The sequence below is a fragment of the Aedes albopictus genome, chromosome 1 (assembly GCF_035046485.1).
Source record: "Aedes albopictus strain Foshan chromosome 1, AalbF5, whole genome shotgun sequence".
In the NCBI taxonomy this organism is placed as follows: Eukaryota; Metazoa; Arthropoda; class Insecta; order Diptera; family Culicidae; genus Aedes; species Aedes albopictus.
The window spans coordinates 218,015,703-218,025,659 of record NC_085136.1 but is presented as its reverse complement, the minus strand read 5'-3'; positions in this window follow the sequence as shown (position 1 = coordinate 218,025,659).

The following is a 9,957-nucleotide window of genomic DNA, read 5'->3' as shown; positions in this document are numbered from 1 at the left end:
AAGTTTTGAAAAATCCCAGATGAAATCCTACAAACATTTTGAATGAATCACAAAAAGAATTTCTGAGGGAACTTCAGCAGGAACTGCTGCAGGAATATCAGAAAGAATTTCTGAAGTTATTCAGAAAATAATCTTGAATGAATTCCCGTAGGAAATTGCTAAGAATCGGAGCAACTCCTTGAAAAATCTTGTTAAATATCAAAAACGACTCTTATGAATTTTAAGAGGATATCGTGATTAAAATGCGAAATTTTCCTAACTAATTCCGGATCCTGGTGGAATTCATGAAAGATACCCCAAATAAACTCCAAAGAAATCGTCAATACCAGTTTTGAAATTGTAATATGCGTCACTCTTGCTTTAAACGAGAATAGACAGACAGGGGGATTAGGGGCATAATGGACACCCTAAGCAAATGAGTATGCTAGGCCTCTATAATAGACAAAAACTTAACATATTATCAGTTGGCTTACAACTTTAACTTGTTTCCTACGTATTTCAATAATTTGCAGCAGGTAGAATGCCATTATTGTGAAGAAATAGTGAATTGTAAACCGTGTGTTTTTTTGGGACTGGCAGGAAAGGTACGAGGCGAAATGGACACCCATCGGGACACCCCTGCATATTTTATGCTGTATCTTTGATAATATCGACCAGTTAAGTAATTTGCCTACGGAGATCAATACCACAAGATATAATACTCCATCTTGGACGAGTTTATATATCATCGAAGTTAATTAAATAAGTTTTAGGCTAAAATAATCGGATTGATTTTTTCCAAACTTTTTAAAACGCCTAACAATATGCAACGTGCGTACATCCATCCATATTTGCCAGTGTTCATTTCGCCCCGAATTGACTACAACATTGAAATTGCTATTTTGAATAAGTTCTGATCAAAAATATAATACTTCACCCGTTGCTAAATCTTCGTATACATGTAGTTAAGGTAGCAATTCATTTGTTTTTATGGTGGACATACTCAAACACTCGTAATACCTTATTTGCTGCTGCTTCGAAATTATAAGAAATCCACAATATGAAAATCATACTTCAATTTCAATGATATTTTGGTTATTTTGAAGGAATATTAATGGTACTTTTGAAAAATAGAACAATGACTTGTTCCTTTACACTTGTACATTAAAAGTTTGACATAAAAGTCAACGGTTTCGGCAAAAACAGGGGTGGCCATTTCGCCCCGGGTGCCCATTATGCCCCTAATCCCCCTATATGAATTTTAGTTTCGTAAATTCACAGATGCACCCCAGAGTCACAAAAATGTGGTCAAAACCGATTGTGCTACTTTTCCCCGAGTGTCAGTTCCACGAATGTCGTTTTCCCGAACTCAAATTCCTGGAATTCCATTTCCCCGAATGCCAGTTCTCCAAATGAATCATTTTCCCGAATCATGTATTATGTACCCCGATGCATCCTTCTTTATTTTATAGGCGATTCTTATAAGTTTTATTACTCCCCAAAAACAGCATTATTCAGCTGTTTTGGTGAGTATAACAACCCGAATAGAACATAATAACATAATTATAACAAATCGTGATATTTATAACTCATTGTGATATAATCATGATCAACATCCTTTGTGTTTTCAAAATAATAGGGGTACTCACTAAACAGATTAAATTGCTGCGTAAGCCATGATTTTCTGCTTATTTGAAATGTTTCATGAAATTGCGAATGAAATACATAATCGAAGATTGCCTTGGTGATCGCGACATTTAATCAGTTTAATCAGTTTACGCCGTTAAGTGAATCCCCCTACTATAACTCAATTATATCACATTATGTTATAAATGTTGTTTGATTACTCATTCTATTATAATTAAGTTTAGAGTCTACGACATTTACAAAATTATATCAAATTTAGATAGAAACTAGTAATCCTGAGGCTAAAATTCATATCACATGTTGTTATAATTTTGATTTGATTGTAACAGAATAGGTTATTATCTTGATTAGACCGGTGTACTTTTTGTTACAATTTTAGTTATTTTAACATCATCTTGCATCTAGTTTATAACAAAATAAGTTATAGAAAAATGATATAACATCATAACATAATATGATATAAACCTGATATAATTTTCTAGTCGGGAATATTGATCCTCCCTTTTATGGGTGCAATAACTAAATAGTCGCTAATGACTTTCTAGTTTAATGTCGAATAATTCTTTGAAATGCCTAATTCCTAGGATCATGAACGTATAGGGTAATTTGCCAATTGTTGCACGGCTAAAAATTCGCCTCTTTAGCGGTGGCTAAAAATTGGCTTCTTTAGCGGTGTTGAGATAATTCCATATTCAGAATCTGCATGCAAAACTGAGCCTAAATCCAAATTTTCATGAATTTTGGTGCCCGGGATCTTATTTAAAAATTAGTTTGAAGTTTGTATGGGAGCGATTTGTCGAATCACCCTTCGTCGCATTTTGTACTGGGTGGAGCTGTCAAGCAGTTGGCCAGCTGTCAAAAGGTGATTTCGATAAATCTCTTCGAAAACGATTTTAGGTACCAAAATGAAGTTCTAAAAATCTGAAAAAAAAATCATGGTGGTTCAGAAAAAGGTGCTCTTTCGTATAAAATAAAAAAATCAATACATTTTTCTTAATTTAAAAACCCAATTGTTGCACACCTCATAAGAATAACATGTAGTGTGCAACAATAGGCGAGTTTTTAGGTGTGCAACAATTGGAAAATTACCCTAATGGTTAAAGATCACTTCGAACAAGAATGTAATGTATACTTTTTTCGGAAACACGGGTCATTCGCGGAAACGGCTTTAGAGGAAAAGTAGCCGATTGTGCTAAAATCTCTTGTCGGTGTTGGTTAAAACTACAAAATGATGCAACCAAGATTTAGCACATCACGTTAAAATATAATAAAATTTTATAGTAGACAGCATAAACGTATTTTTTGGGGTCTTCAGCTAGCCTTGTCGTTAAGGCTATGGATCGCCAAACCGGAGACGGCGGGTTCGATTCCCGTTCCAGTCGGAAAAATTTTCTCGACTCCCTGGGCATAGTGTATCATTGTGCTTGCCTCACAATATACAAATTCATGCAATGGCAGGCAAAGAAAGCCCTTCAATTAATAACTGTGGAAGTGCTCAAAGAACACTAAGTTGAAGCGAGGCAGGCCAAGTCCCAGTGGGGCGTAGAGCCATAAAGAAGAAGAAGAAGAAGAAGATAAACGTGTTTTTGTAAAACTGTCAATTAGTATCGGAATGTTGCAAAATATGTTGTTAGAAAATATTATTCCGTTTTTGGCACTATTCCGTTTTTGCAACTTAAATCTGTGTTGACAAAAACGGAATCAACCTGTATCGTTTTTCTATGGAATAGTTGTACAGTCAGGCCTTTGTTTGACGCGGTGTCTGGTGCTGAGACTTTTTTTTTACGCGGTGTTTTGAATTTTGGACTGAGTTTATTTTTTACGCGGTACGTATCCCCCGCGTAAAAAAAGGCTGACTGTGTGTAAGTATTGAAGAATTTCATGAATTTCATCCAGTAGTGGTTGGAAGCGCTTTCTCAGAATCGAATGAAACTTTGTGGGCATAAGAAACTTTACATACTTTCTTTTTTTTTTTAATTTATCTAACAGTCTAACATTTGATATGGACTGAAGTTTTTTGACCGATTTTCTTTCAATCCAGTGTACCGTAAAACGGGGTATAATTGATCAGCGGGGTAACATTGATCGGCTTGACCAACCTCATGAAATTTCCGAACAATTTTTTTTTATTGAATTAGTTTCTGCTCACGAATGGTGTTTTGTAAACTGAATTACATAAACATTGAAATAAATTGATTTTTCCTTAACTTAGTTTTGTAATGCAATGAGATGCATTGTCAAACATTCATGCTTGGTATGAATACTAGTTACAATATAAGGTTAGAAATCACTGTATAACTTCAATATGATATCCTAGAGTTGGATTCACTAAACGAAACCTTTATAAAATTACTCTTTTGAAGTAAAATATACGATTTATTCAAAGTAGGCAGTCAATTCCGTATGCAATTGCCTACCTTTAGGCGATATTCGCGATTTAGAGGATTATAATCCTAAAAAAACTCAAAAAGTACATAACTTGTAATAATTTGGACAACATATTTGAAATCAGAGACCCTAAATTTAGTAAGTAAGGGTATATTCAACACAAACGAACATTAATCACTGATATGATCAATGCTACCCCTACCCCAAGTCAACAAAATCAAAAATTAGTTTAAAAAGCTTATTTTACCATACTCAGAGGGCCAGAACTTGTTTTAAAAATATAAAACATATAACGTTTGCTTTAACCTTCCAGGACGCGCGCCATCAAGCAACCGAAACTGCACCGCGCGCACGTTGCATACAACGAGCGAGGTTTTTTGATGCTGTTATACTTTTTACAACAGCGCGCGCGCTGAAGGGTTAACGAGAGAATTATTCAAGAAATATCGAAAATTCTGATCAATGTTACCCCGGATTACGGTATCACAAAAAAGGCAAGACATAACATAACATAACATAAAGATATTATGTTATAAATGTTGATTCTGATAGAAGCTAGTTATATTGAAGCTAAGATTCATATCACATTTTGTTATAATTTTGATCTGATTATAACAAAATAGGTTATTATCTTGTTTAGACCAGTGCACTTTTTGTTAAAATTTTAGTTATTTTAACATCATCCTGCATCTAATTTACAACATAATAAGTTATAGAAAAATATTATAACATCATATACTCAACATGATATAACCTTGATATAATTTTCTAGATGGGCAGGAATGTGGCTTAATTTCAATCGTTTCAAATGCTGGCATGTGACTTTTTAAATATTATTAACATGAAACAGAGTTATGGAGAGATATTTGGACCATTTTTTATTACACTGGCCATATTTATTGACCTTCTGACAACCTGGTCCCGAAAATTAGGCCATTTGACGGTTTTAACAAGGCATAAGAAGAATTTCTTCTGTGATTACTTCATGAGTCCTTTTTTTTAGTTCTTTTTACCGAATTCCTTGATACAAAATTATATCAACTTCTATTACTTCTTAAAGATGTCATATTTTTGTAACAATCTTGTTATGTTCTACTGGTCGGGATACCGTATAGCTACCTTGCGAGCTTGTGTTCGAAAGAGATTCGGATGGTACAAGTTGTTGTAGATACAATCTCATCGTTGTAAATAAGTTGAGCTAAATAAGAATGAATGAACTCACGAACAATCCTGGTAATTTCTGAAATTATTTCTCCCTCGATAATTACCTGGAAATAGAAAGAAAGCAAGAACAAAAATCAGTACTATCTTAAAATAATTTGACTCAGTCTAATTACTTATGTAGTGAAATATGCATGAACTCTCAAAAGGTCAGAAACTGGACTGGAAAAGCTAAAAGCCCGACTAAAAAATAGCAACAATGATTTAGCATACTTAAACAAACCATGATATTTATAACTCATTGTGACATACTGATGTTTGGTTGTTTCAAATAACTTTAACTCAAATATATCCCATTGTGTTATAAATTTTGTTTGATTATTTATTGTATTACAATTTAGTTTTGAAAATAATGTTACAAAATTGTATCAAATTTTGAAAGAAACTAGTAATCACAAAGTTAAAATTCATATCACACTTTGTTATAATTTTGGTCTGATTTTAACAAAATAGGTTATCATCTTGTTTAGACCAGTTTACTTTTTGTTACAATTTTAGTTATTTCAACATAATCCTGCATCTAGTTCATAACACAATAAGCTATAGAAAAATGTTATAACATCATAACACAATATGATATGAACTTGATGTAAGTTCATGTCGGGATGACTGTTTTCAAACTGACAGAATAAGTGGATAATATTTAGTATACATCAAACATCACAAAAAAAAACTCCTTCTGAACAACGCTTAATACGAACAAAACCCCCAAAACCCATGTACGACTCCACAACAAACAAAACGCACGCGCCCCGTTAACAAAAACAAACCTTCGGGCGATCGCTCAAGGTGATCCCGGTGCGGAGCGGTGCGCTGTATTGTATGTAGCCTACGATACGCGAGTCAGCTCCGGTTACTTCCTCAATTCTCTCGCGTAGTCGTCGTTGTCGTCACCGTCGTTACCGTTTGTCGCACACGCGTTTGTGTGTTGTTCGTAGAATAGAACTAATTTTCCGCTTGTAGGGAAATACCCGACTAGAATCTTAGTTAGGCAGAAATTGATGTGACTACGTTCCCAGGATTGCTCTTTGAAAAAAACTTGTAACTCAATGTCTTATTTCTTGTAAGATTTGATTATTATTATTTCTTTATTATTGTATTCTGAGATATTATTAATACTTCTTTATTATAGCGATTTCCAACGTTAAGCCGATTCATCTTTTCTACCAAATATTCAATTCACAAGATTGTTTAGTCTGTATGTCTGTTATGTAACATAATCATAACAAATCATGATATCTATAACTCATTGTGATATGATCATGTTCAACATCCTTGGTGTTTTGAAAATACTATAATTAAATCATATCACATTATGTTATAAAGATGGTTTAGATATCTCATTTTATTATAGTTTAGTTTCGAGTTTTCGACATTAAGAAAATAGTGTTACAGAATTGTATCAAATTTTGATAGAAACTAGTAATCCTGAGGCAAAAAATTATATCACATTGTGTTATAATTTTGATATGAAAATAACAAAATAGGTTATTATATTGATTAGGCTAGTGTACTTTCTGTTACAATTCTAGTTATTAAAACATCATCCTGCATCTAGTTCATAACAGAATAAGTTATAGAAAAATAGTATGACACAATATGATATAATCTTGATATAATTTTCTAGTCGGGAAACATCATATAATGTTCTAGTCAGGTAGCTATTCCATTAAAATTGCCAAAACTGATATTTTTATCCTAAATTAGTTTTATCCGGGACTTTACTCCAAGGTTGAGTATCACTAGAATTGCCACGCATACACACCCAGTTCCATGACGACAACTGCTTATAAGAACGCTAGTCTCCACAACTAGTTCATACAAGTTTTTCCACTTACGTTAGAATCGTCCTTGATTGCGCGCCCTGCCCGTTGTGACATTCTTCACCGCCGTGAAAGACGCACATAGCCGTCGAGTTTAGAATAGACGTCAGTTCGGTGGAGGTTAGCTAGCGTGGCGTGGCGTGGTGGCCGCCGCAGTATTTGTTTGCCGGGACTGGGAATGACTTGCACACCCGCCATATCGCCAGTTCAGAAAACAACAAAAGTCGTCAGTTCTAGACTCGGAGCTCTGGCTGGCTGCGACCGGGATGCTAAATTCCGTTCTTTTTCTTTGGACTCAGTTGGTGGTGGCAATGCAATAGGTGTGAGAGAGTTGATAATTTAATTTGATAGCGAGTGACTAATTTGCGCACCGCTACGGAACATGCTGATTTCATCGGCAAATATGGGACATGGGATGCTCTAAATTTGTAGGTTTCCCTACTATAAAATGATATCAAGTTTATATCATATTATGTTATGATGTTATAATTCTTTTCTATAACTAATTATGTTATAATCTAGATGCAGGATGATGATAAAATAAATGACTAAAATTGTAACAAAAAGTACACTGGTCTCATCATAATATTATTCGATTTTGTTATAATCAGATCAAAATTATAACAAAATGTAAAATGATTTTTATCTGTAGAATTAATAGTTTCTTTCATAAAATTTTGTAACAATTATTTCTAAATATTGAAGAATCCAAACTAAATTATGATATAATGAGTTTTAAAAATTGTGGTTTGTTATAATTATGTTATATTTCTGTTACAATTTTCAAGTCCATTCTTATTGAACATCATTAGAAGATTCTAACAAAAATATAACATAATTATATAGAACCCAAATAGAAAGCTAGCTCATTGTGTTATAATTCTGTTCAAAATGTTGTTTGATAACTAATAGTAATATAACTTAGTTTTAATTGTCGACTTTTAGAAAATAATGTTACAAAACTGTATCAAATTTTGATAGAAACTAGTAATATTTAGGCCAAAACTCATATCACATTTTGTTATAATTTTGATCTAATCATAACAAAATAGGTTCCCGACTAGAAGAATCGAACAAAAATATAACATTGTTATAACAAACCCTGATATTTATAAATCATTGTGTTATAATCAAGTTTTTATGTCTTTGGGGTTTTAAAATATTATATCTCAATTGTATCATATTATGTTTTAAATGTTGTTGAATAGCTCATTGTGAAATAATTTAGTTTCAATTACTTGACATTCAGAATATCATTTTGTACAATTGTATCAAAATATGATAGGAACTAGTTTTCTTGAAGCTAAAATTTATATCATATTTTGTTATAATATTGATCAGATCATAACAAAATAGGTAATTATTTTGATAAGACCGGTGTACTTTTTGTTACAATTTTAGTTATTTTAACATCATCCTACGCCTAGTCTCTAACATAATAAGTTATAGAAAATATTTATAACATCATAACACAATGTGTTATAAACTTGATAGATTTTTGTAGTCTGGTTATTATCTAGAATGAACTAATAACTTATTTTGCAAATTTATTTATGCTAACATCATCCTGCATCTAGTTTTTAATATAATTAGTTATTGAAAAATATTATAGCATCATAGAACAATATAATATAAATTTGATAGGATTTTCTAATCGCAATATTATTTAGCTTCTTTCTTCTGCATGGGATCCTTGGAAACCACAATTAAAACCTCCAAATAACTCGTACAAATTCTGATCGTTCCACGTGCCGCCCAAAAGCGGCAGCGACCGGCAGAGAGGTGGCTATAGTGCTACTACTGTGCCCCATATCAAAAGCAGCGCGACGTGGTAGCATACGTGTGGGATCACGCGCGGATTTAGAGCAGTGAGTAAAAAATGCTAATTTTATTGCACCCTGGCTCTGTCGCCAGGTACAGCAGCGCAGAGTCCCAGTCAGTGGAATCCCGACTAGAAGGTTCTAACTTAAAATATAACATAAATATAACAACCTGATATTTATAGCAAACCATCATATTTATAACTCATTGTGATATAATCATGTTCAACACTCGTAGTGTTTTTAAATAATATAACTCAATTGTATTAAAATATGTTATTAATGTTGTTTGATAACTTATTGTAGCAAAATTTTGTGTTGATTCCTCGATTTTTAGAAAAAAAATGCTACTTAATTCTACCATTTTTTTTATAGAAACTGCTAATCTTGAAGCTAAAACTCATATCAAATTTTGTTATAATTTTGATTTGATTATAACAAAAAAGGTTATTATTTAGATTAGACCGGTGTACTTTTTGTTTCAATTTTAGTCATTCTAATATCAACCTGCATCTAGTTCATAATATAAAAAGTTATAGAAACATTTTATAACATCATAACACAATGTGTTATAACTTGATATTTCTGTAGTCGGGTAGGCACTAAGATAAGCTGCAAAATTCATATCACGTTTTGTTATAATGTTGTTTTAATAACAAAACAAGCTATTTTGTTACGATTTCATCCTGTATTCAGCACCATAACATAATATGATACAATATTGATAAAATGTTCTAGTCGGGATCAAGAACCGGGTGTGGCGGCAAATATAAACAGGACAAACTGTTTATGTGGATCGCTGCCAGCAGTAAAATGTGGAACCGCGGAGCGCGGTGGTCTTACACGAGTTGACCGCCCGACTAGAAGATTCTAACAAAAATATAACATAATTATAACAAACCATGATATGTATAACTCATTGTGATATAATCATGTTTAACATCTTTGGTGTTTAAAAATATTATAACTCAATTGTATCATATTGTGTTATAAATGTTGTTCAATAACTCATTGTGAAATAATTTAGTTTGGATTCCTTGACATTCAGAACATCATTTACACAATTGTATCAAAATATG